This window comes from Cervus canadensis, chromosome 4 (assembly GCF_019320065.1).
Source record: "Cervus canadensis isolate Bull #8, Minnesota chromosome 4, ASM1932006v1, whole genome shotgun sequence".
Lineage (NCBI taxonomy): Eukaryota > Metazoa > Chordata > Mammalia > Artiodactyla > Cervidae > Cervus > Cervus canadensis.
The window spans coordinates 408,174-434,674 of NC_057389.1; the positions used below are offsets into that span (position 1 = coordinate 408,174).

The following is a 26,501-nucleotide window of genomic DNA, read 5'->3' on the forward strand; positions in this document are numbered from 1 at the left end:
TTTTTTTTTTTTTTTTTGCAGAATTTTCTTATGTATTTTTTCAAGTGTGACCATTCATTTATATAATAGCAAATAACAGAATTAGAAGAAACCAGTTTGAAACAACCGATTGTTTCTACCCTGACAATCTGAACACAAAGGAACCAGTGGGAACCGCAAAGATCTGGGGGCCAAGCTTTAAAGAATATTTTAGGTTCGCAAATACTAACTAGTATGCTTTCCATTTCAACAATTTTTATTCTGATAAAGAGTATCCTTTCTAGAAGGCTTCCCGTGTGGCTGCCTCCTGCTGGAAGCATGGGAGAAGGAATCAGGGCACTGTCTGTCTGTCTTTACAAGACACTGGACTCAGCTCTAAGAAATCCCTGGATCTTCCCTGGATCCTGACCAACACATGGCCAAAGATACTGGTAACAGTTTTGTTTTGCCTGTTAAAGTGTTTAATGGCAAAGATTCTTTCAGTTTCCTGATGTGGGTGACATGTGGGGCCCAGTGATGATTTTTTCTTTAAGAAACTTACTTGCCAGTTCCCACCTGAGGGTGAGGCCCCTGTTCAATGATGAGAGACCTGTGCCTCCAGGGAGAGCAACTTTACGCTAGTTTAAACCTGACCAAGTTCTGTCTGCATGGTAGATTTAGACCTCTCTGTCTTGTCTGGGATTTTCCCTGGTGGCTTAGATGGTAAAGAATCTGCATGCAGTGCAGGAGAACTGGGTTCATCTCTGGACTGGGAAGATCCCCTGGAGAAGGGAATGGTAACCTAGTCCAGTATTCTTGCCTGCAGAATCCCATGGACAGAGGAGGCTAGATGGCTACAGTCCATGTGGTCACAAACAGTCAGACATGTCTGAACGATGAACACTTTGACTTTTCAATCCTGTCTGCACTGATTATGTTTAGACAAGACTGCTTGCTTTCTGCAATGAGAATATTGACACCTGACCATGTTCACGAGGACGTGGAGACCTGGGTGCGGACTGGGCCTGGCCTCCGTCCTGGAAAACTCTGTGCCTGTGTCTGAATGTCAGTGCTCAGAGGTCTGGGGTCTGGAGCTGAGGTGGACGTCTCTGGGTAATGTGCCCTCCTCTGAGTGGGGTTCCATGGCCCTCCCAGGGGTCAGTGATGCAGTAGGGCTCTTAGTCTTTCCTCCTACCAGGGTCACCTGCCCTGAGGCTCATGGAGACCCCTCAGGTGGGCTACCTGGTAATTATTCCAGTTTTTCAGCGGATTCAGTTTGAGTAGGGAGGCAGGTTCACCTGGCTAATTGATTCCAAGGTACAAGGATCAGGCAAAAAACCAACGGGCAGCAGGTGAGGTTGCTATGTGATCTCCTTCCCATCGGCCGTCCCTGCTCAGCAGACACCAGACCTGCCCCCCGTCTTCTAGCCCCACGCCTGGTGTATTTTCTCAACACCTCAGTGGGAAAACATAGAATGGAGCCCACTGGAACCAAGGCAGTGTGTTCAGCATTATCGTGACAGCTGTCAAAACAGTTAGTATCAGACAGAACCGAAGGGCAGGAGAGGGGGGACTTCTCTGGGACGAGAGAAGGTTCCAGGAACCCACTCGTTTCTGCCTTTGGGGCCCAGCCATCAGGGACTTGGTGTCCTAACCAAGAGTCATGTGGCCCCAGATGCAGCATTTGGGGACCGTGTGGGTCTCACCCCGTCCACACAGGTCTGGATCCTGTGCCCAGAGACCCTGTGTCTGCTCTTCACCTCTGTGTGTCTTGCCCCTTGGAGATTCCGAACATCTGAATTGAGGGTGTTGCCCTGATTAACCTGTGGTCTTTCTTCTCTTAATCTTGTGACTTTCACATGAGGTCAGGCACCTTTGAATGGGATGCTGCCCTGTGTTCTGCTGGGTGAAAACCTTTGGCGGTGTCATATTAACATCATAGTGTATCACAGACCTAATCTGTAGGCTCGCCACTATTTGGGGACCCTTAGATGGATTTTCTGTAATTTAATTTTTATTTTCTATTGGAATCAGGTTGATTTCCATTGTTTTATTAGTTTTAGCTGTACAGTAACTTAATTTGATTTTATATAGAAGTGAATCTATTCTTTTTCCATTTTTTTCCTCATATAGATTATTACAGCCTCTTTAGTAGAGTTCCCTGTTCTTTTCAGTAGGTCCTATTTGCTTATCAATTTGTTAGATCTTAGTGTGTGTATAAATCCTAAACTCTTTATCCCTTCTTTCTTTCTTTTGAAACTCTTAATTTGATTTTTGCAGGCTGTGAAGTCCGTTTTGTACATTAGGTCACTGGTGTGAATTTATAGATTGTGCCCGTAAGTGATCTCTCATGAGATCTGTCTTTCTGTCTCTGAGTTCCCTCACCTGGGGTGATGATTTCTTAGCACACCCATGCTGCTTACAGCACCCCTGTTTCACTCTGTTTTATGGTTGAGTGGTGTTCCAGTTGTAGATGTACCACCTTGTCCTCAAAGGCTAATAGAGTTCTGCCAAGAAAATGCACTGGTCATAGCAAACACTGTCTTCCAACAACACAAGAGAAGTCTCTACACATGGACATCAACAGATGGACGACACTGAAATCAGGTTGATTATATTCTTTGCAGCCAAAGATGGAGAAGCTCTATACAGTCAGCAAAATCAAGACCAGGAGCCAACTATGGCTCAGATCATGAACTCCTTATTGCCAAATTCAGAGTGAAATGCAAGAAAATAGGGAACACCACTAGATCATTCAGGTATGACCTAAATCAAATCCCTTATGACTATACAGTGGAAGAGAGAAATAGATTTAAGGGACTAGATCTGTTGGACAGAGTGCCTGATGAACTATGGATGGAGGTTCATGGCATTGTAAAGGAGACAGAAATCAAGACCATCCCCCAAAATACAGAAAAATAAAAGAAATACAAAAAATCAAAATGGCTGTCTGAGGAGGCCTTACAAATAGCTGTGAAAAGAGGGAACTGAAAAGCAAAGGAGAAAAGGAAAGATATATGCATTTGATGCAGAGTTCCAAAGGATAGCAAGGATAGATACAAAAGCCTTTCTCAGCAATCAGTGCAAAGAAGTAGAGGAAAACAATGGAATGGGAAAGACTAGAGATCTCTTCAAGAAAATCAGAGATACCAAGGGAACACTTTATGCAAAGATGGGCTCAATAAAGGACAGAAATGGTAGGCACCTAACAGAAGCAGAAGATATTAAGAAGAGGTGGCAAGAAGACACAGAAGAACTGTACAAAAAAGATCTTCATGACCCAGATAATCATGATAGTGTGATCACACACCTAGAGCCAGACATCCTGGAATGTGAAATCAAATGGGCCTTAGGAAGCATCACTATGAACAAAGCTAGTGGAGTTATGGAATTCCATTTGAGCTATTTCAAATCCTAAAAGATGATGCTGTGAGAGTGCTGTACTCAATATGCCAGAAAATTTGGAAAACTCAGCAGTGGCCACAGGTCAGTTTTCATTCCAATCCCAAAGAAAGGCAATGCCAAAGAATGCTCAAACTACCCCATGATTGCACTCATCTCACAAGCTTGTAAAGTGATGCTTAAAATTCTCCAAGCGAGGCTTCAGCAGGACATGATCGGTGAACTTCCATATGTTCAAGCTGATTTAGAAAAGGCAGAGGAACCAGAGATGAAATTGCCAACATCTACTGGATCATCAAAAAAGCAAGAAGTTCCAGAAAAATATCTATTTCTGTTTTATTGACTATGCCAAAGCCTTTGCCTGTGTGGGTCACAATAAACTGTGGAAAATTCTGAAAGAGATGGGAATACCAGGCCACCTGACCTGTCTCTTGAGAAACCTGTATGCAGATCAGGAAGCAAGAGTTAGAACTGGACATAGAACAACAGACTGGTTCCAAATAGAAAAAGGAGTACGTCAAGGCTGTATATTGTCACCCTGCTTATTTAACTTATATGCAGATTACATCAAAAGAAATGCTGGGTTGGAGGAAGCACAAGCTGGAATCAAGATTGCTGGGAGCAATATCAATAACCTGAGACATGCAGATGACACCACCCTTATGGCAGAATGAGAAGAAGAACTGAAGATCCTCTTGATGAAAGTGAAAGAGGAGAGTGAAAATATTGGCTTAAAGCTTAACATTCAGAAAACTAAGATCATGGCATCTGGTCCCATCACTTCATGTTAAATAGATGGGGAAAGAGTGAAAACAGTGTTTGAGTTTATTTTTCTGGGCTCCAAAATCACTGCAGATGGTGATTGCAGCCAGGAAATTAAAAGACACTTGCTCCTTGGAAGGAAAGTTATGAGCAATGTAGACAGCATATTAAAAAGCAGAGACATTACTTTGTCAGCAAAGGTCTGTCTAGTCAAGTGTATTCTTTTTCCAGTGGTCATGCATGGATGTGAGTATTGGACTATAAAGCAAACTGAGCACAGAAGAATTGATGCTTTTGAACTGTGGTGTTGGAGAAGATGCTTGAGAGTCCCTTGGACCACAAGGAGATCCAACCAGTCCATCCTAATGGAGATGAGTCCTGGATGTTCATTGGAAGGACTGATGTTGAAGCTGAAACTCCAATGCTTTGGCCACCTGATGCAAAGAGGTGACTTATTTGAAAAGACCCTGATGCTGGGAGGGATTGAGGGCAGGAGGATAAGGGGACGACAGAGGATGAGATGGTTGGATGGCATCACTGACTTGATGGACGTGGGTTTGGGTGGACTCTGGGAGTTGGTGATGGACTGGGAGGCATGGTGTGCTGCGGTTCACGGGGTCGCAAAGTGTCAGACATGACTGAGTGACTGAACTGAACTGAATTAGTGTTAGAAAATTTGTTTGATATAGGTGCCCTGGGATCTCATCTGATTTTAGTCTTATACAAGGCACAGCTCATGAGTGTAGCACATCTTCTGTGGAAATTAACATTTGTTTAACTATAACTATAGGTAAAACAACCCAATCATCTACTTCCAAATACCCTGGTTTTAACTCTGATGTTGGAATTATAGGAGTCAAAATTCAAGTCTTCACAATCTGTATATTAATAGCTTCCATATATTTGGTGACTTGATAGTTTATACCATAAGGCATGGAGTGTTAATTTTGTCTATTATGTATAAAATTTATAGGGATAGAAAGGCAATTAAGATGAAAATAATAGCTGGTAAGATTGTTCGAATAGTCTACTTCTTGTGTGTCTATAGTGCTAGTGTGTGTGAGTTTTGTTTTCAGAATAAGTGAGATAATGTAAACTACTAGTGAGCTGATTAAGAAAACAATTACTAATGTGTTATCATGAAGGTTAAGAATTCTTCTTTGATGGCTGGTGTTGCATCTTGAAAGTCTAGTTGTAGAGGATATGCCATTGATATATACAGATTTTTCACCTATAACTTAACTTCAACAAAGTGATATAATATTTTACTAATATCTCCTAAATAGAGAAAGAAATCATGGTTATGATTTTAGCTTGAAATCAGTAGTTGGGGGTTCGATTCCTTCCTTATTTATTTTAAAATGATGTGCATAGGTTCTTTGAATGTGTGATATGGTTGGTCTACTGTTAAGACCTCGTCTTGATGCAAATGCTTCTCAGGTAATAAGAATTATTGGTATTACTGTGGTTAAAGAAGTGAATGGGCCTATAGATGAAATAGTATTTCATACTGTGTATGCATCTGGGTAGTCAGAATATTGTTGTGGTATTCCAAACAGGCCTAGAAAGTGTTTTTGAGCAAGGTTATGTTAACATCTACAAATACATTTATGAAGTGAAGTTTTGCTCATGTCAAGTTGAGTATAGCCTGAGAATAATGAGATTCAGTGCAGAAAGCCCCCTATAATAGTAAATCTCCCACTGAAAGTACATAATGCAACTATGTAACTACATAGTATATATCATGAAGAAAATATCTGAAGGTGAATTAGCCAGGAAAATTCCTGTTAACCCTCTGACTGTGAAAAGAAATACAAAACCTAGGCCTCACATTGTAGCTGGGGGTCATTTAATGTTACTGTCATGAGGCATTGCTAATCAACTGAATATTTTTACTCTTGTTGGCCTGATAATTATTATAGTGGCTGATGTGAAAAAGGCTTGTGTGTCAACATACATCCTTACTGTGAATATATGATGTTCTCATACAATAAATCCTAAGAATCCAGTTGACACTATAGCTCAGACCATTCCCATGTACCTGAAAGTTTCTTTTCCCCTAAGTAATAGGTTACAATATGTGAAATCATCCTAAACCCTGGCAAAATCAAAAGATATACTTCAGAGTGTCTGAAAAATCAGATCAATGTTGATACAGTATTGGGTCCTCTCCTCCTTCAGGATCAAAGAAAGCTGTATTTAGATTTCAGTCTGTTAATAGCATAGTAAAATTACCAGCTGCCAATACAGGTAGTGATAGTAATATGGCTGTGATTAGGACTAATCACATGAATAACAGTGTTTGATATTGGGGAATGGCAGGGGTTTATATTAATAGTTGTAGTAATAAAATTGGTAACACCTAAGGTAGAAGAAACACCTGTGAGGTGTAGAGAACAAATAGTAAAGTCTACTTAAGCTCCAGCAGGAGCTAGATTTCTGGCTAAAGGTGTAGACAGCTCAGCCTGTGCCAGTGCCTGCTTCAACTATTGGTGATGCAAGCAGGAAGAGGAAAGAGGGAGGGAGAAGTCAGAAGCTTATTTATTCAGGGAAAACTATGTCATTAGCTCCACCTATCAGGGAAACTAATCAGTTACCAAAGCCTCCAATCATAATAGGGAGTACTATAATGAAAACTATTACAAATGCATGAGCTGTTACAATTACGTTATAAATTTGGTCATCTCCAAGTCGAGTTCCAGGTTGGCCCAACCCAGCACAGATTAAGAACCTTGGGGCTGTGCCTACTGTTGCCAGCCAAAATCTTGGCCTTCTTTGCCCATTGACGCTGAACGGAAAATATGGAGACCGGCTTTGGAGGAAATAGAAAGGTGGATTTTATTCTTATCTGGCAGAGAGGAGAAACGCAGTAGGCTTTGCCTCGAGAGCTGTGCCCTGCCCCCCGAGATGAATCTAGGGGATTATAGAAGGCAAGAGCTCACAGTCAGGAATCAGTGATGAGGAACAAAGGGAATAGGATCTTGATATCTTCCTTTTGCATTGTTTCAAAGACAGTAGGAGACTGACGTCAATAACCCAGTAGTTGAGTCTGGCAGTCGGTGGCTCTGTGGCCTACTTTCTGATACGCAACTACAAGGGGAAGAGTGTTCTGAGGGTAGACACCAGATGGGGATATATTTAGCACAGAGTCAAAGGAAAATAGGAGCCAAGTGTAGCTTCTGCAGAGTTTAGGGACAGAAAAGCAAACTTAGTCACAGACATTCAGCGTGAGGAGCAGTTACAGGAAAAAGAAAAGTTAGCAATGTTCAGGCCTGCTCACTCTTCTCTTTATCTTCTTTGTTGTCAGAAGAGAAAGGAGAAAAGCTCATTCCTCCTTTTTCCCTTTCACTGCAACACTGCCTTCCCGGCTCAAGCACCAAATTGTAAGTATATAGTACCGATATCTTTATGGTTAGTTGAAAATAATAGGCAGTTAATGAACATAGGCAGAATGGCTGAGTAAGCTTTAGACTGTAAATCTAAAGACAGGGGTTTAATCCACTTTTTCTTTTTACTAAGTCCTGTGATGAATATTTCATGTTGAATTGCAAATTCAAAGAAGCCGGTTCTATTTGCTGGGACTTATACCACTGTTTTGTTTTGTTTTTGTTTTTGTTTTTCTTTTCTTTTTTCCTTTTGCTATAGAAGTAGCTTGAAATCAGTTGACCAGGGTATTTAGCTGTTAACTAAAAGTTCCTGGGGTTATAGCCCACCAATCTAGAGAGGGTTTAGCTTGAGGTGTCTGGTTTGCATTCAACTGATGTAAGATATAATCTTGCAAACCTTATGAACAGGCATTAAGTAAATTATACTTGCTTAGGGCTTTGAAGTATAAGGAACATCCTTGTAGTACAGGAATTTTCCTGTATTTCATACAAGAAAGAATCTGCTTGCAATGCAGGAGACCTGGGTTCCATCCGTGGGTCGGGAAGATCCTCTGGAGAACGGAATGGCAATCCACTCCAGGATTCTTGCCTGGAGAATCCCATGGACAGAGGAGCCTGGTGGGCTAGTCTATGGGATCGCAAAGAGTTGGACATGACTGAGCGACTAAGCCCACAGCACACAGGGCATTGAAGGCTCTTGGTCTAGTTAACCTAAATTCCTATGCCAGCACTGAGAGAATTGGTGTTATGGGTAGAAATATTGTGGCTATTGCAGTTATTGTGGATAGGAGTGTTATTTGTTTCATAGTGTAGAATTGTCATGTTTTCTCTGTTATTTGTGGAGAGGAATAAGGTTACTGCCCTGGAGGGTGTGAGTCATATGTTGAAGTACAGTAGTGCCCTGATTGCTATTACTGTTGATAAAACGATGCTCTTTTTGGTTGTTATTTTTTCAATTGTTTTTCACTTGGGTCGGAATCCTAATCATGGTGGGAGGCCTCCTATTGCTAATAGAATGATGAGGATAAGGGTTGTTATGATAGGTATCTTGTTGCATGTATGTGATAGTGATAATGTGGTGGTGGTGGAGTTGGTTATGAACATTCTGAATATGGTGGAAGTTAAGATAATATAACCAGGTTTAGTGGAGAAGGCAATGGCAACCCACTCCAGTACTCTTGCCTGGAGAATGCCCATAGCAGGAGAGCCTGGTGGGATACAGTCCCTGGGGTCAGAGAGAGTCAGACACAGCTGAGCAACTAAGCCCAGCACACAGTACACTATTAAATTAATTGATGGTGAAGTTTGGTATAGCACAGTCATGGGTGCAAGTTTTTGTCATGGTCATAGGGTTAAGCCAGATGTTAGTAAAATGTCTTGTATACCTTCTGGTACTCCAATGTGAAATGCAGATATTCCCAGTTTTATTCATAAGGCTATTGTGATTAATATGGATGCTGTTGGATTAAATAGTTTTGTGAGAGTCCATTGGCCTGAGAATAGGCCAGTTATCATGAGGAATCATGAGGCCAGTTATCATGAGGAATATTGATGTGGTGGATTGTGTCAAGTATTTAGTTGATGCTTCTGTTGCTCCTGGGTTGAATTATAGATTATGATGGGGATCATGCCTAATATATTTATTTCAAAGCCAAATCAGATAAGTAATCAATGGAGATAATTTTAATGACAATAAATCCTGAGAAAATAGTTGATAGGATAATGTAAAGATGATGGGACTTATTAGTACAGAAAGGGTATAAATGAACATTTTTTGGGTATAGGCCCATTAGTTTAATTAGCTGACCTTACTTATAGAATGTGGTGTAATTTGGTAGCACAAAAAACTTTGGATTCTTAGTGGTATGTTCAATTCCTATAATTCTAGATATAAGAGGATTTAAATCTCTATTACTTACTCTCTCAAAGTAACTCTAGTCAGACACATTTCTTATGCCTGTGGAAGAGTACTTGATAATAGGATGGATAAGCATATGTGTCATACGCATAGGGCTTAGTGTTAGGGATAGAAAATATCTGAGAGTAAATGTATTCATTGGTCATATTGGAATCAGGGGTCTAGTGCTCAAATTGATAGGAAGGAGACTGTTAGTAACAGTGATTTGACTCAGTTCAGTTGCTGACTCTTTGAGACCCCATGGACTGCAGCTTTCCAGGCCTCCCTGTCCATCACCAACTCCTGGAGTCGACCCACACCCATGTCCATTGAGTTGGTGATGCCATCTCACCATCTCATCCTCTGTCGTCCCCTTTTCCTCCTGCCTTCAACCTGTCCCAGCATCAGGGTCTTTTCAAATAAGTCAGCTCTTCGCATCAGGTGGTCAAAGTATTGGAGTTTCAGCTTTAGAATCAGTCCTTCCAATGAATACCAGTGAATATTCAGGACTGATTTCCTTTAGCATGGACTGGTTGGATTTCCTTGGAGTCCAAGGCATTCTCAAGACTTCTCCAACACCACAGTTCAAAAGCATCCATTCTTCAGCGCTCAGCTTTCTTTATAGTCCAACTTTCACATCTATACATGACTACTGGAAAAATCATAGCTTTAGCTAGACAGATTTGTGTTGACAAATAATGTCTCTGCTTTTTAATATGCTGTCTAGGTTAGTCATAACTTTTCTTCCAAGGAGCAAGCCTATTTTAATTTCATGACTGCAGTCCCCATCTGCAGTGATTTTCAGTTCAGTTCAGTTCAGTTGTTCAGTCGTGTCTGACTCTTTGCGACCCCATGAACCGCAGCACACCAGGCCTCCCTGTCTGTCACCAACTCCCGGAATTTACCCAAACCCATGTCCATCGAGTTGGTGATGCCATCCAACCATCTCATAATCTGTCATCCCCTTCTCCTCCTGCCCTCAGTCTTTCCCAGCATCAGGGTCTTTTCAAACGAGTCAGCTCTTCGAATCAGGTGGCCAAAGTATTGGAGTTTCACCTTCATCATCAGTCCTTCCAAAGAACATTCAGAGCTGATCTCCTTTAGGATGGACTGGTTGGATCCCCTTGCAGTCCAAGGGACTCTCAAGAGTCTTCTCCAACACCACAGTTCAAAAGCATCCATTCTTCGGTGCTGAGCTTTCTTTATAGTCCAACTCTCACATCCATACATGACTACCTGAAAAACCATAGCTTTGACTAGATGGACCTTTATTGGCAAAGTAATGTCACTGCTTTTTAATACGCTGTCTAGGTGGGTCATAGTTTTTTTTTTCCAAATAATAAGCATCTTCTAATTTCATGGCTACAGTTACCATCTTTAGTGATTTTGGAGCCCCCAAAAATAGTCTGTCACTGTTTCCAGTGTTTCCCCATCTATTTGCCATGATGTGATGGGACCAGATGCCATGATCTTGGTTTTCTGAATGTTGAGTTTTAAGCCAACTTTTTCACTCTCCTCTTTCACTTTCATCAACAGGCTCTTTAGTTCTTCTTCACTTTCTGCCATAAGGGTGGTGTCATCTGCATATCTGAGGTTATTGTTATTGCTCCTGGCAACCTCAATTCCACCTTGCGCTTCCTCTAGCATAGGGTTTCTCATGATGTACTCTGCATATAAGTTAAATACACAGGGTGATAATATCCAGCCTTGACGTACTCCATTTCGTGTTTGGAACCAGTCTGTTGTTCTATGTCCAGTTCTAACTGTTGCTTCCTGACCTGCATATAGATTTCTCAGGAGGCAGGTCAGGTGGCCTGGTATTCCCATCTTTTTCAGAATTTTCCATAGTTTTTTGTGATCCACACAGTCAAAGGCTTTGGCATAGTCAATAAAACAGAAATAGATGTTTTTCTGGAATTCTCTTGCTTTTTCAATGATCCAGTGGATGTTGGCAATTTGATCTCTGGTTCTTCTGTCTTTTCTAAAACCAGCTTGAACATCTGGAAGTTCACAGTTCATGTATTGCTGAAGCCTGTCAGAGCCCCCATTCCCCCAAATAAATTCTATCACTGTTTCCATTGTTTTCCCATCTATTTGCCATGAAGTGATGGGACTAGATGCCACGACCTTAGTTTTATGATTGTTGAGTTTTAAGTACACTTTTTTCCAAAGAGGGTGTTTGCTTTTACCAGTGCATTCACTTGGCAGAACTCTATTAGCCCTTGCCTTGCTTCATTCTGTACTCCAAGGCCCAATTTGCCTGGTACTAGAGGTGTTTCTTGACCTCCTTCTTTTGCATTCCAGTCTTGCAGGTCTTCATAGAACTGTTCAACTTCAGCTTATTCAGCAATACTGATGAGGGCATAGCCTTGGATTACTGTGATATTGAACGGTTTGCCTTGGAAATGAACAGAAATCCTTCTGTCGTTTTTGAGACTTCATCCAAGTACTGCTTTTCAGACTCTCTTGTTGACTATGATGGCTACTCCATTTTTTCTAAGGGATTCCTGCCCACAGTAGTAGATATAATGGTTTCAATATACGTGAACTGTGAACATCAAAATGTTCAAGCTAGTTTTAGAAAAGGCAGAGGAACCAGAGATCAGATTTCCAACATCCACTGGATCATTGAAAAAGCAAGAGAGTTCCAGAAAAAAATATCTATTTCTGCTTTATTGACTATGCCAAAGCCTTTGACTGTGGATCACAATAAATTGTGGAAATTTCTGAAAGAGATGGGAATGCCAGAGCACCTGACCTGCCTCTTGAGAAACCTGCATGCAGGTCAGGGAGCAACTGTTACAACTGGACATGGAACAACAGACTGGTTCCAAATTCGAAAGGAGCATGTCAAGGCTGTATATTGTCAGCCTGCTTATTTAACTTATATGCAGAGTACATCATGAGAAACGCTGGGCTGGAGGAAGCACAAGCTGAAATCAAGATAGCTGGGAGCATTATCAATAACTTCAGAGATGCGGATGACACCACCCTTATGGCAGAAAGTGAAGAAGAACTAAAGAGCCTCTTGATGAAAGTGAAAGAGGAGAGTAAAAAAGTCTGCTTAAAGCTCAATATTTAGAAGAGAAGGTAATGGCATCCCACTCCAGTACTCTTACTTGGAAAATCCCATGGTTGGAGGAGCCTGGTAGCCTGCAGTCCATGGGGTTGAAAGAGTCGGACACGACTGAGCGACTTCACTTTCATTTTTCACTTTCATTGATTGGAGAAGGAAAAGGCTACCGACTCCAGTGTTCTTGCCTGGAGAATCGGAGGGATGGGGAAGCCTGGTGGGCTTCCGTCTACAGGGTTGCACAGAGTCGGACACGACTGAAGCGACTTAGCAGCAGCATCAGCAGCATTCAGAAAACTAAGATCAAGGCATCTGGTCCCATCACTTCATGGCAAATAGATGGAGAAACAGTGGAAACAGTGGCTGACCTTATTTTCTAGTGCTCCAATATCACTGCAGATGGTGATTGCAGCCATGAGATAAAATGACGCTTACTGCTGTTAGGAAAAGTTATGACCAACCTGGACATTATGTTAAAAAGCAGAGACGTTACTTTGCCAACAAAGATCCGTCTAGTCGAGGGTATTATTTTTCCAGTAATCCTGCATGGATGTAAGAGTTGGACTATAAAGAAAGCTGAGTACCGAAGAATTGATGCTTTTGAACTGTGGTGTTGGAGAAGACTCTTGAGAGTCCCTTGGACTGCAAGGAGATCCAACCAGTCCATCCTAAACATAATCAGTCCTGAATGGTCATTGGATGGACTAATGTTGAAGCTGAAACTCCCATACTTTGGCCACCTGATGTGAAGAACTGACTCACTGGAAAAGACCCTGATGCTGAGAAAGATTGAAGGCAGGAGGAAAGGGGACGACAGAGGATGAGATGTTTGGATGGCATCACCGACTCAGTGGACATGAATTTGAGTAAACTCCGGGAGTTGGTGACAGACAGGAGGCCTGGTGTGCTAGAATACATGGGGTTGCAAAGAGTCGGACACGACTGAGCGACTGAACTGACTGACTGATGTTTCTATCATATGATGGAGCAGCAACTGCGTCACACTCGAGTGACTCTGAGGAGATACCCCACGTCCAGGGGCAAAGGAGAAGCCCCAGAAAGATGGTCCGAGGGGCACAATCACATTCAGAATCAAACCCCACACCTGCCAGAGACACTCAGAGGGCTCAAACGCACCCTGTGCACACCAGGACCTCAGCCACACGGAGACTGAGACAGAACTGTGTCTGGGTGTGTCCTGAGGAGATACGGGTCAGCAGTGGGCTGCCGCAGGACCAGGGACTCTGGGTGCAGTAGACCTGGGTATGGCATAAGCCCTCTTGGAGAAGGTCACCGTTAACCCACCACAGAGCCGCCAGGACGTCCACAGGACTGGGGAAACAGACTCTTGGAGGGCACAACAGAACCTAGTGCACACCAGGACCCAGGAAAAAGGAGCAGTGACCCACAGGAGACTGACCAAGACGTGCCCGTGAGTGTCCAGGAGTCTCTGCTGGAGGCGTGGGTTGGTGGCGGCCTGCTGCAGGGTTGGGGGCCTGACTGTAGCAGGGCCCGCATGGCATCTTTTGAAGGAGGTCGCCATTATCTTCATCACCTCCACCATAGTTTGGCCTCAGGTCAAAAAACAGAGAGGGAACACAGCCTCACCCTTCAACAGAAAATTGGATTTCCATCAGAGGGCAGACAGACTGAAAACCACAACCACAGAAAACTAACCAATCTGATCACATGGACCACAGCCTTGTCTAACTCAGTGAAACTATGAACCATGCTGTGTAGAGCCAGCCAAGACGAACGGGTCAAGGTGGAGATTTCTGACAAAACATGGGCCACTGGAGAAGGGAATGGCAAACTACTTCAGTATTCTTGCTTTGAGAACCCCATGAGCAATATGAAAAGCAAAAAGATAGGACACTGAAAGATAAGATCCCCAGGTCTGTAGGTACCCAATATGCTCCTGGAGATCAGTGGAGAACTAACTCCAGAAAGAATGAAGAGACAGGTCCAAAGCAAAAGCAACACCCAGTTGTGGATGTGACTGGTGATGGAAGTAAAGTCTGATGCTGTAAAGAGCAATATTGCATAGGAACCTGGAATGTTAAGTCCATGAATCAAGGCGAATTAGACGTGGTCAAACAGGGGATGGCAAGAGTGAACATTGACATTTCAGGAATTCCTGAAATAAAATGGACTAGAATGGGTGAATTTAACTCAGATGATCATTTTGTCTTTTGGGCAAGAATCCCTTAGAAGAAATGGAGTAGCTCTGATTGTCAACAAAAAAGCCTGATGCAGTACTTGGATGTAATCTCAAAAATGACAGAATGATCTTTGTTCATTTTCAAGGGAAACCATTCAATATCACAGTAATCCAAGTCAATGCACAGACCAATAATGCTGAAGAAGCTGATATTGCACGGTTCTATGAAGACCTACAAGACCTTCTAGACTTAAATTGAAGAAAATAGGGAGAACCGCTAGACTGTTCAGGTATGACCTAAATCAAAACCCTTATGACTCTATAGTGGAAGTGACAAATAGATTCCAGGGATTAGATCTGCTAGACAGAGTGCCTGAATAACTATGGATGGAGCTTCATGACATTGTACAGGAGGCAGTGATCAAGACCATCTCCAAGGAAAAGAAATGCAAAAAGGCAAAATGGTTGTCTGAGGAGGCCTTACAAATAGCTCGGAAAAGAAGAGAAGCAAAAGGCAAAGGAGAAAAAGAAAGATATACCCATTTGAATACAGAGTTCCAAAGAAGAGCAAGAAGAGATAAGAAAGCCTTTTTCAGTGATCAGTGCAAAGAAATAGAGGAAAACAATAGAGTGGGAAAGACTAGAGTTCTCTTTAAGAAAATTAGAGATACCAAGGGAACAGTTCATGCAAAGATGGGCACAATAAAGAACAGAAATGGTAGGAACCTAAGAGAAGCAGACGATATTAAGAAGAGGTGGCAAGAATACACAGAAGAACTGGACAAAAAAGATCTTCCCGACCCAGATAATCATGATGGTGTGATCACTCACCTAGAGCCAGACATCCTGGAATGTGAAATCAAGTGGGCCTTAGGAAGCATCACTATGAACAAAGCTGGTGAAGGTGATGAAATTCCAGTTGAGCTATTTCAAATCCTAAAAGATGATGTTGTGAAAGTGCTGCACTCAATATACCAGCCAATTTGGAAAACTTAGCAGTGGCCACAGGACTAGAAAAGGTCAGTTTTCATTCCAATCCCAAAGAAAGACAATGCCAAAGAATGCTCAAACTACTGCACAATTGCACTCATCTCACATGCTTGCAAAGCAATGCTCAAAATTCTCCAAGCCAGGCTTCAACAGAGCATGAACCATGAACTTCCAGATGTTCAAGCTAGATTTAGAAAAGGCAGAGGAACCAGAGATGAAATTGACAAAAACCATTGGATCATTGAAAAAGCAAGAGAATTCCAGAAAAACATTTACTTCTGCTTTATTGACTATGCCAAAACTTTTGACTGTGTGGATTACAACAAAGTATGGAAAATTCTTCAAGAGATAGGAATACCAGACCACCTGACCTGCCTCCTGAGAAATCTGTGTGCAGGTTAGGAAGCAACAGTTAGAACTGGACATGGAACAATAGACTGGTTCCAAATAGGATAAGGAGTATGTCAAGGCTGTATATTGTCACCCTGCTTATTTAACTTATATGCAGGGTACATCATGAGAAATGCTGGACTGGATGAAGCACAAACTGGAATGAAGATTGCCAGGAGAAATATCAATAACCTCAGATATGCAGATGACACCACCCTTATGGTAGAAAGTGAAGAAAAACTGAAGAGGCTCTTGATGAAAGTGAATGAGGAGAGTGAAAAAGTTGGCTTAAAACTCAACATTCAGAAAACTAAGATCATGGCATCTGGTCCCATCACGTCATGGCAAATAGATGGGAAAACAGTGGACACAGTGGCTGACTTTATTTTTTGGAGTTGCAAAATCACCGCAGACAGTGATTGCAGCCATGCAGTTAAAAGACACTTGATCCTTGGAAGGAAAGTTATGAGCAACCTAGACAGCATATTAAAAAGCAAAGATATTACTTTGCCAATAAAGGTTTGTCTAGTTAAGGCTGCGGTTTTTTCAGTAGCCAGATATGGATGTGAGAGTTGGACTATAAAAAAAGCTGAGCACAACAGAATTGATGCTTTTGAACTGTGGTATTGGAGAAGACTCTTGAAGAGTCCCTTGGACTGCAGGGAGATCCAACCAGTGCATCTTAAAGGAGATCAGTCCTGGGTGTTCATTGGAAGGATTGGTGTTGATGCTGAAACTCCAATACTTTGGCCATCTGATGGGAAAAACTGGCTCATTTGAAAAGACCCTGATGCTGGGAAAGATTGAAGGCAGGAGAAGAAGGGGAAGGCAAAGGATAAGATGGTTGGATAGCATCACCAACTCAACGGAAATGAGTTTGGGTAAACTCCAGGAATTGGTGATGGACAGGGAGGCCTGACGTGCTGCGGTTCATGGGGTTGCAAAAAGTCGGACATGACTGAGCGACTGAACTGAACTGAGGATAAAAATTTGTTGTAAGTGTCATGCTTTGAAGTTAAGTAAGAATCATGCTATTGTTTTAATAAAACCGGTATCAGTATAGGGTTCGGAGAAGGCAATGGCACCCCACTCCAGTACTCTTGCCTGGAAAATCCCATGGACGGAGGAGCCTGCTAGGCTGCAGTCCATGGGGTCGCAAAGAGTCAGACACGACGGAGTGACTTCACTTTAACTTTTCACTTTCATGCATTGGAGAGGAAAAGGCAACCCACTCCAGTGTTACTGCCTGCAGAATCCCGGGGACGGAGGAGCCTGGTTGGGCTGCCGTCTATGGGGTTGCACAGAGTCGGACCTGACTGAGCAACTGAACTGAAGTGAGGATAAAAATTTGTTTTAAGTGTCATGCGTTGAAGTTAAGTAAGAATCATGCTATTGTTTCATAACCGGTATCAGCGTAGGATTTGGAGAAGGCAATGGCAGCCCACTCTACTACTCTTGCCTGGAAAATCCCATGAATGGAGGAGCCTGATAGGCTGTGGTCCATGGGGTCGCGAAGAATCAAACATGACCGAGTGACTTCACTTTCACTTTTCTCTTTCATGCATTGGAGAAGGAAATGGCAACCCACTCCAGTGTTGTTGCCTGAAGACTCCCCGGGACGGAGGAGCCTGGTGGGCTGCCATCTATGGGGTTGCACAGAGTCGGACACGACTGAAGTGACTTAGCAGCAGCAGCAGCAGCACGGGGTTATACGAAACAGATCCACACCCCCCTGGCCCCACTTTCTCACATCCACGCCGCGTGCCCTGCATCCCCACATCCACACAGCGCAAGCCAGCAGTCTGCCTCCTCTTTCCAGTCAGTCTTTGGGCTTCGCTGAGGTGTTTTGGCCCTGGGGAAGGAAATGGCAACCCACTCCAGGATTCTTGCCTGGAACATCCCATGGACTGAGGGGCCTGGTGGGCTACAGTCCATGGGGTCGCAAAGAGTCGGACACAGCTGAGCGACTGAGGTGTTATACAAAATTGCCTGTAGTGCTGCCGTGTTTGCATCTGCCGTCCACACCATCATCCAATGAGCAGGAAGGACATAATCCCTGCTCCTTCCCAGCCAGTAAGTAACTGGAAGAGATTATTAGTGGTAACAAGAATTAGTATTGTAACAAGGAAAAGGAGTGTTTGAAGAATCGGTTTATGTTGGGGTCTGAGTGAATGGATCATATTGAGAAGTCTATAATTGATCATATGACAAATAGGGCCACCAGCACACATTATTGAGAATAATCTATTTTAGAACTGAATGATAGCTTAAGGGTTTGTAGTGTGATTCAGTGCCAGTTTGAGATAATTATCTCTTGGTCTGTATATGTGAATACTATTGTTGGAACTAAGCTAATGGTGAAGGCATATGAGATAATCTTGCATATAGAGGGTATGTGGTGGTTTTATAAATGTTAGTGCTTGTTATTATGATAGATGATATATGTAGTGAGGCTAGAGTGAAAGAGGAAATTTAATTTATTACTTTTATTTGGAGTTGCACCAATTATTTGGTTCCTAACACCAATGGATAAAAGTTTGAAAAAGCCATGCTGTTAGTCATGGGAGTATAGAATCAGCAATTCTTATCTACTTCTATGGTAAATAAGAAGGTATTGTCTTCTCTTACTAGATTCACAATCGAGTGTTTTTTTTCTAAACTATGTATATAGTATAGGGGGCCTAGAATGCGTTTTGGGTTTAAGGATAGGAGTAGAAGAGGTAGGATGGGTAATGATATGAGAGCATTTTCTCCTGTAAAAGATGGAGAGATACTGTTTATGTGGTGTGTGTATTTGCCTCACTGTGTTGTAATGAGTATATATAAAGCATATAGGGCAGCAATTACTATATGAATTCCTGTTGAAATAATTGCAATGTTTGATCACGAGAAGGATATTGCTACAGATATCTCTGCAATCAAGTTAATAGTTGGGGGTAAGGCTAGGTTTGTTTAACTTGCTGGTAATCATCAGGTTGCTATTAGTAGGAGGAACATTTGTAGGCTTTAGGCTAGGATTATTGTTTGGCTATGGACCTGGTAATTTGAATTTGCCAGGCAGAACAATACAGAGGATGTAAGACTATGGGCAATTATTAGGGCTGTGGCTCCTATACCACTTCAAGGTGTTCATGTAAGGATAGCAAAGTGCTATGTGGCTGACAGAAGAGTATGCAGTGAGTGATTTTAGGTCTGTCTGGCATAAGCAAATGGAGCTGCTTATGATTATGCCTCATAAAGACAATAGAATGAGTGGATACCCTATGAAGTCTGTTAGTGGGTTTCAAATTATTGTAATTCCTAATTCATAGTATACCATAGCATCCAAAGTTTAGTAGTGCTGGCAGCATAGCCAGAACTATGAAGCCTGCAATAGGGGCCTCTTCATGTGCTTTAGGTAGTCAAAGGTGGAGGCCATAAAATGGTATTTTTACTATAAGGGCAATTATGCATACTAACCCTATGAAACCATTGGATCAAGAGTTGGATACTGATTGGGCTCAGCATTAGAATATGTAAAAGTCCTACTGTATTTTGAATGTAGACAAGTATTCCTAAGAGGGGAAGAGAACTTACTAGGGTATAAAATATATAGAGACCTGCATTAACATGTTCTGCTTGATTTCCTCTTTGGGTAATGATAATGAGTGTTGAAACTAGTGTTGCTCCAAATAGAATATATAAAAGAATTAATTTTATGGCAGTAAATGTTATAATTAAAGTAATTATAGTATGACTAGCATTGATAATATTTTTTTTCTGGTAGAGATTCTTTTAATATGTGGGGTTGACAGTTAGTATAAGGGGTCATAACCATGTAGTTAAAATCAGTGGTGGTGTCCATAGGGAGTGGGAGAAAACTAGTGAGAAATTGAGGCTGTTATCATTGATTAAGGAGGAGTAGGCTTGTGAGTCTAATTAGTAGGATATGCGTGGTGGTGTTAATTCAGTTTAACCTGGTGATCAGGTTAGTGGTATTGTTGCTGACCACAATCTTGGCCTTCTCTGCCTGCTGAAGCTGAATAAAAGAACATGGAGACAGAGTCTGAAGGAAATAGAAAGCTGGCTTCAATTCTCAGCTGGCAGAGAAGGGAACCCAGCAGGCTCATGCCTCAAGACCTGTGCCTGCCCCCCTTGAGGAGTCTAGGCGCTCATAGAAGGAAGGGCTCACAGTCAGGAGGTAGTGTGATAAACAAAGGGGATAGGACTTTGATTTCTTCCTCTTGCATTTATTCATAGTCGCATCAGTTCAGTTCAGTTGCTCAGTCATGTCTGACTAATGATGGGAAAGACTGAAGGTGGGAGGAGGTGATGACAGAGGATGAGATGGTTGGATGGCCTCACCGACTCAATGGACATGGGTTTGAGTAAACTCCGGGAGTTGGTGATGGACAGGGAGGCCTGGTGTGTTACAGTCCATGAGGTCGCTAAGAGTGGGACACGACTGAGCGACTGAACTGAACTGAAGCCACTCCAGTAGATTCTTCCAAGTGTGTAGCCCAGAGCATTCTGCCTGAGGGAGTTGAGATCACACAGCTAAAACGTGTAACAGCTCACAGGGTGCTCAGGACTGTGGAACTGACAGCCCTTCCTGGGCAGCCACGACCCTGAGCAGAGATGAGAGCCTCGCCCTCTCATGGTCCCCGGGAGAAGGAAGCTGATTGGCCTGCCGGCTGGTCTGAGCCACTGCTGGGAGGTCACTGTCTACCCTGACCGCTGGAGCGGCCCAGGGGGCCCACCCTCTTGGGCCCCACCTAGCCCTGCTCCACACCCGTCTGGAGAGTCCTTCCAGGCTGTCGTGATGGGAATCTGTGATGGGAACTCAGCAGAAAGTTCATGAGGGCAGCCGGGACCTTCCTTCACTGGGAGGTGACATCACCAGGTACACTGAGGTCACGCAGGTGGTGGGGAGGCCATTTCAGATGGTGGTCTGTGCTGAGAAGGACACAGGACTCGGGGAGGCACGGGCTGACGGGCGGCAAGTCCAGAGAGGCGCCTTCTGGAGGAGAGGGGATGCTCAGACAGAACTGCATCTTGGGCCGGAGCTCCAGCAGGGCTGGCCGGTGGGTGAGGAGGGCAAGGCCGGGGCTCGGCCACAGGAGCGGTGCATCTGGCCTCTGGTAGAGTTTCTGCTCCCCAAGGACTGGGGTTATTGTCTGTCTCCTCACGGCTGTCCCGTGCCTGGAACACGACCTGGCCAGAGGCAGGTGCTAAGCAAATATCTGTGAATGAGTGGACGGTCCGAGAGTGGAGATGCACAGGACAGGTGGCGTCAGGCTGCAGAGTGGGGGTTAAGTAGATTAGGAGGCCGAGAAAGGAGAGAGACATACAGGGTTTCTAAACCCGGACTCCCAGCCCCCTTGGGCTCAGCTCCACCCAAGCCCGTCTGTTCCCCAGACACTCTGTTTTCTATGGGTACATTTCCTCTGGCCTTCACTCACCTGCATGTCCTGGTTAAGTCCTGCCCTGCATGACTTAAAAGCAGCTCCAAGTCTGTTCCTACCCCCTGTGCCTGAAGCCTCTTCATGCTTAAGCTGGGGGATCTCAAGGGCGCCCCCTGAGATCGGGCCTCTTCGCTGCCCGGGGACGGTTGCTCCTTGTCTATGCTGTGGACTCTGCTCTCTGCAGTTGTCTGCCTGTTCGGGTCTCTGCCTGACCCAGGGCTGGGAGTGTTCATGGGTCAGTATGTCCCCACTGAGTCTAGCAATCCGCCAGGCTGAGTCCTGCTGGCCTGCATCGTGACACTGCCATTTACTGGTGACACGGGGCCACCCTGGAGCACCGCTGATGAGGTGCCCGCTGGTCTCAGCTGGACCTCGCTGTTGGGCCGGGAGCCAGATGGTCAGTGCGGCTGTGCCTGTGGGCATGGCTGCCATTGGCCTGTCTCCTGTCGGCCCCTCTTCTGACTGCTTGGTCCATGTTCTGACTGCTCGGGACTTGGTGCCCCTGGATTGAGTGTCTATTGTAATTGGCTAGGGTCTGTTCTTCTTTTTTTTTTTAATCAGTATTTTTTCTTTTTTTTTTTTTGAAGTATAGCTGGTTTACAATGTGTTAATTTCTGCTCATAGCTCAGAGATACACTTATACACACATATACATTCTTTTTAAAAATATTCTTTTATAGTTTATCATTGGACACTGAATATTGTTCTCTGCTATGCAGCAGGGCCTTCTTTAACCATTCTACTTACAAAAGCTACATCTGCTGACCCCGGCCTCCCACTTTGGCCCTCCACTGCCCCCTCCTCCTTGGAGAGCACCAGTCTGTTCCTTCTGTCCCTGAGTCCATTTCTGTTTCATATGTGTGTGTGCTCAGGTGTTCAGTTGTGTCTGATTCTTTGTGACCCCATGGACTGTAGCCCACCAGGCTCTTCTGTCCATGGGATTCTCCAAGCAAGAATTCACTGCTGGGTGAGTGCAGGCTTGTGGTCACTCTGACCTGTCTCAGACCTCTCAGAGGCCATCCACTGGGTGAGTGCAGGCTCGTCGTCACTCTGGTCTGTCACAGACCTATATCAGAGGCCATCTGCTGGGTGAGTGCAGGCTCGTGGTCACTCTGATCTGTCACAGACCTATCAGAGGCTGCCCACTGGGTGAATACACGCTTGTTGTCACTCTGCTCTGTCACAGACCTCTCAGAGGCCATCCACTGGGTCAGTGCAGGCTTGTGGTCACTCTGGTCTGTCACAGAACTCTCAGAAGCCATCCTCTGGGTGAATGCATGCTTGTGGTCACTCTGCTCTGTCACAGACCTCTCAGAAGCCATCCATTGGGTGAGTGCAGGCTTGTGGTCACTCTGATCTGTCACAGACCTGTCAGAATCTGTGCACTGGGTGAATTCATGCTTGTGTCACTCTGGTCTGTCACAGACCTGTCAGAAGCCATCTGCTAGGTGAATGCATGCTTGTGGTCACTCTGGTCTGTCACAGACCTCTCAGAGGCTGCCAGCTGGGTGAATGCACGATTGTGGTCATTCTGGTCTGTCACAGACCTCTCAGAGGCTGTCTGCTGTGAGTACAGGCTCATGGTTGCTTTAGTCTGTCACAGACCTCTCAGAAGCCATCTGCAGGGTGAATGTGGGCTCCTGGTCACTCTGGTGCACAGTTTCCACAGGGCTGTCGAGAGGCACTGTGTGGCTGCCCCAGCTGGGGGCCACTTATTGCACTCTTGCTGCCCCCAAGCTACATCTGGAGAAGGCTAATCCCAATGAGAAGCTACTTTCAGACTTCAGCTCACATCCCAGGAACTAGTCTTCCAGCCTAAGCAGGTCACTCGGGGTTTCCTGTGTTAGTGCTCACAGCTCACACCCCCTAGAGAGTGGGCCAGATCTGGGGACACATGTCCTCTGCTGCTAAAAGTGACATTAGACTGTGTTCCCAGGGATGGACCACAAGGAGTGATGGGAGAACGTCTGCCCTACCTGCTTGGAGGCACTGTGCCCCCAGCCCCTGCCTTCTCCCCACTCAGGTACGGAATGTGGGAGTGCAGGAGGGAGAACCTGGGTCCCTAGTGAGACCCTCTCAGCAAAGCTGGGCCTGGGTCAGGCTTGGAGGGCGTGACCGAGAGATTGCTGGACAGGACGCCACATTTAGAGGGCCTCCTGCAGTGTAGGTTTCAGGGCTAAATAGCAACTAAGTGCAGAGCATGGTGGCTGAGCTGACGAATGTGGATCCTGCAGGCTGAACGCTGAGCCCTGAACGTTGGAAGGTTGTCTGGAGTCAAAGGACGTGCTTGCTCTCTCTGCTGAGATGATATCAATGGGGACCCACGTTCCCCCTCTTACTTTCTAGAAGCTATCAATGAAGCCACTCCTCATGGTGAGCTCTGAGGAACCTCAGGAAAGAGAAGAATACCTGCTTTCCAGCAGCCATCAGACTGCAGCCACTTCCCACTGTGATCCCCGAGGAAACTCAGAAAGGAGAAGTCAGGATGCTGGTCCCAGGTGGTAAGGTGTATATCAAAGGGGATGATTTCAGTGAGATGGCTGGTGCATCTTCCCACACACAGAAAAGTGCTAAGTTCCTTACCTTTAGATGCTGCCCCCTGGTTTTGAAGTTCTAAAAGTTTTCTACTGTATAAAACAACTCTCAACACCTGTATTAAAATATTATTATGTCTATACGTATGAAGTAGAGACTTTCCAAAGGACAACAAAGACAAATCTCAACATTCAGCACACTGGCACCAGTGGTGGGCACTCCCCAAAAGATGCAACTAGTGGGGCAATTAGAACACTCATCACCCCTTTTCCCATAAGATTGTGGAATGGACGCTGACACTGGGAATTGTTACAGGGAAGAACAAAATCTGACTCCATGTTGAATGTTTTACTTTAACCTTTGCTTCCTGTTGATCTGTTTACTACAGCGATGCTGTCAATACATAATGGCCTGCCTCAGGACACCCCGCCCCTCTGCCCCTGTCCAGGACCTGTCCACCTGTGGATGGCTACAGGAGGGAGAAAGTAACACATCTCCTCCTGAGGCTGGCCATTCTAGGAGATATTTGCCAGATAAATGGCCTTTTTATTTTATTTCCTCACTTCCCAGCTTTGTGTTCTATGAAAGACACTGGCATCCAGACCCTGACAAGATGGTTGCTTCAAGATATTAGTCTGCTATCTTCTCAGTCTGCCAGCTTTCCAAGTAAAGTCATCTTCCTTGCCTCAGCACCTCAGCTCTGATTTATCGCCCTGTTGTGAGGCGTGCAGAGCGAGCTTGGACTTGGTAACAATCCCACATGCATTGCAGTCAAAAAATCAAAACATAAAATGAAAGCAATATTGTAATAAATTCAATACAGACACTGAAAATGGACCATATAAAAAGATCTGAAACCAAAAACCAGAAGGAACTCAGTGGTTGTCTGAAATATTTAGAAAGGTGTTAGAACCCCTCTTACCCATACCCCCTGAAGCCACACTGGACTGTTAAGCCCTGTCCATTCAGTACACTCTCTCCAGACCCCAGCTGGAGGTGCTCTGCCCCCAGTGCCCACCTGGGTCTCAGGAGTAGAAGAGACACAACCTATGGGGTCTCCTCTGTGGTCCAGGGGAGGGTCACATCAGCCACCCTGTCTCCCTGCCCATAATAAATAAGGAGGGTTGTCAGCACCTGGGCAAGTGATGCTGTGGGCACCTGGACTGCCTCGTCCTTGTGAGATTTGGTGTGAAGACAACACAGAAGGAGAACCAGCCAAGAGGGATCCAGGGAGCAGTGAACCCCTCTTCACAGGGACCCTGTGAGACCCAAGACTCACTCTGCCCACCCTGTTCTGACTTTTGGGAACTGGCCTTTACCATTCTCTGGGCAGAGGTGGGAAGGACCACCCTGTCTCTCTTCCACCTCCTGAGACCCAGGTGGGCACCAGGGGAAGCAGCCCTCCACCTGGGGTCCAGAGAGGGTGTCCTGAATGCACAGGGCCTAACCGTTCAGTGAGGCCGGCCCTCGTCCACAGTGCACTGACCTGCTGCAGGGTCTCAGGTTCCCCGGCATCCAGCTCCCCCATCGTCAACCCCAGCTTGGTGTCTTGGGAGCCCCTCACTGGCGGGCACCCAGCAGGTGAAAGCTGCATGCCCAGTGAGAAGTAGGAGAATCCGGTGGGGCAGGGGTCAGCATGGAGTGTCCAAGGCCCCTCTGCTCCCCCAGGAACACCCAGCCCCGCCTGCCATGGCCTTGCTCCTCTTTAGCATGTGTCTTTGTGGCTGATGTTGCCAAACACCTTCCTCTGGAAGAGAAGGCTCCATGACCATGGAAGGGGTGGAGGTGAGGAGGTGCTGTAGCCCTAAACCCAGGGAGCTTGAGGACTAACTTCCCTGAGCCCTGAACGTACTGCCTGTTACATCTGTACCAACCGAGGCCAGATCCAGGCAGATTTTCTGTGGAAACACTTTTCTGTCCAACAAGAGAGGATTTGTTAACCCACAGCTGAACCCCGAGACGTGGGACGTGCTGTAACTGTGGAGACTGCAGGGAAGGTGTTTGAGAGGCTTCTTCCCAGGCAGCTCCCCGAGGCCCCTGGAGTTACTGGACCCAGAGGCGGAGCACTCGCGCTTCTCTCCTCACTGCAGGCCAGACGGTGCCCTCAACCACACAGCCCTGCTCCTCCACCTCCCTGAGTTCAACAGAAACCCCCCGGTCACGAGGCCAAAGCGCAGTCTTCTTGGTGAGCAGAGCAGAGGCCGATGGGAAGGGGGGTGGAGGCTGAAAGCTTCTTTGTAGAAGAAAAACACGGACGTGTGTTCCCGTGTGTGGTGGCCGCATGCTGCAGTAATTGATGTTCCCCACACATTTATGGGTGGGTTTTAGTTTCTGTATTTTCTAAATTTCTTTTTTTTTCTTAACAGCTGTATATTATGAGAAAATTTTTGCAATCAACCATAAGCACTTGCAAAATAAGATCTTATTTTTTTTTCTTTTCCTAAAATGTCGCAGTTTTCTTTGGTGACAGATGAACCGCCTCTTACTTTTAAGTATTCATTTA

General features: G+C 44.8%; 1 pseudogene; it reads right to left on the bottom strand.

Moving 5' to 3' along the window:
- LOC122439403 overlaps positions 1-26,501 on the bottom strand; it is an 81,616-nt pseudogene that overhangs the window by 7,905 nt on the left and 47,210 nt on the right.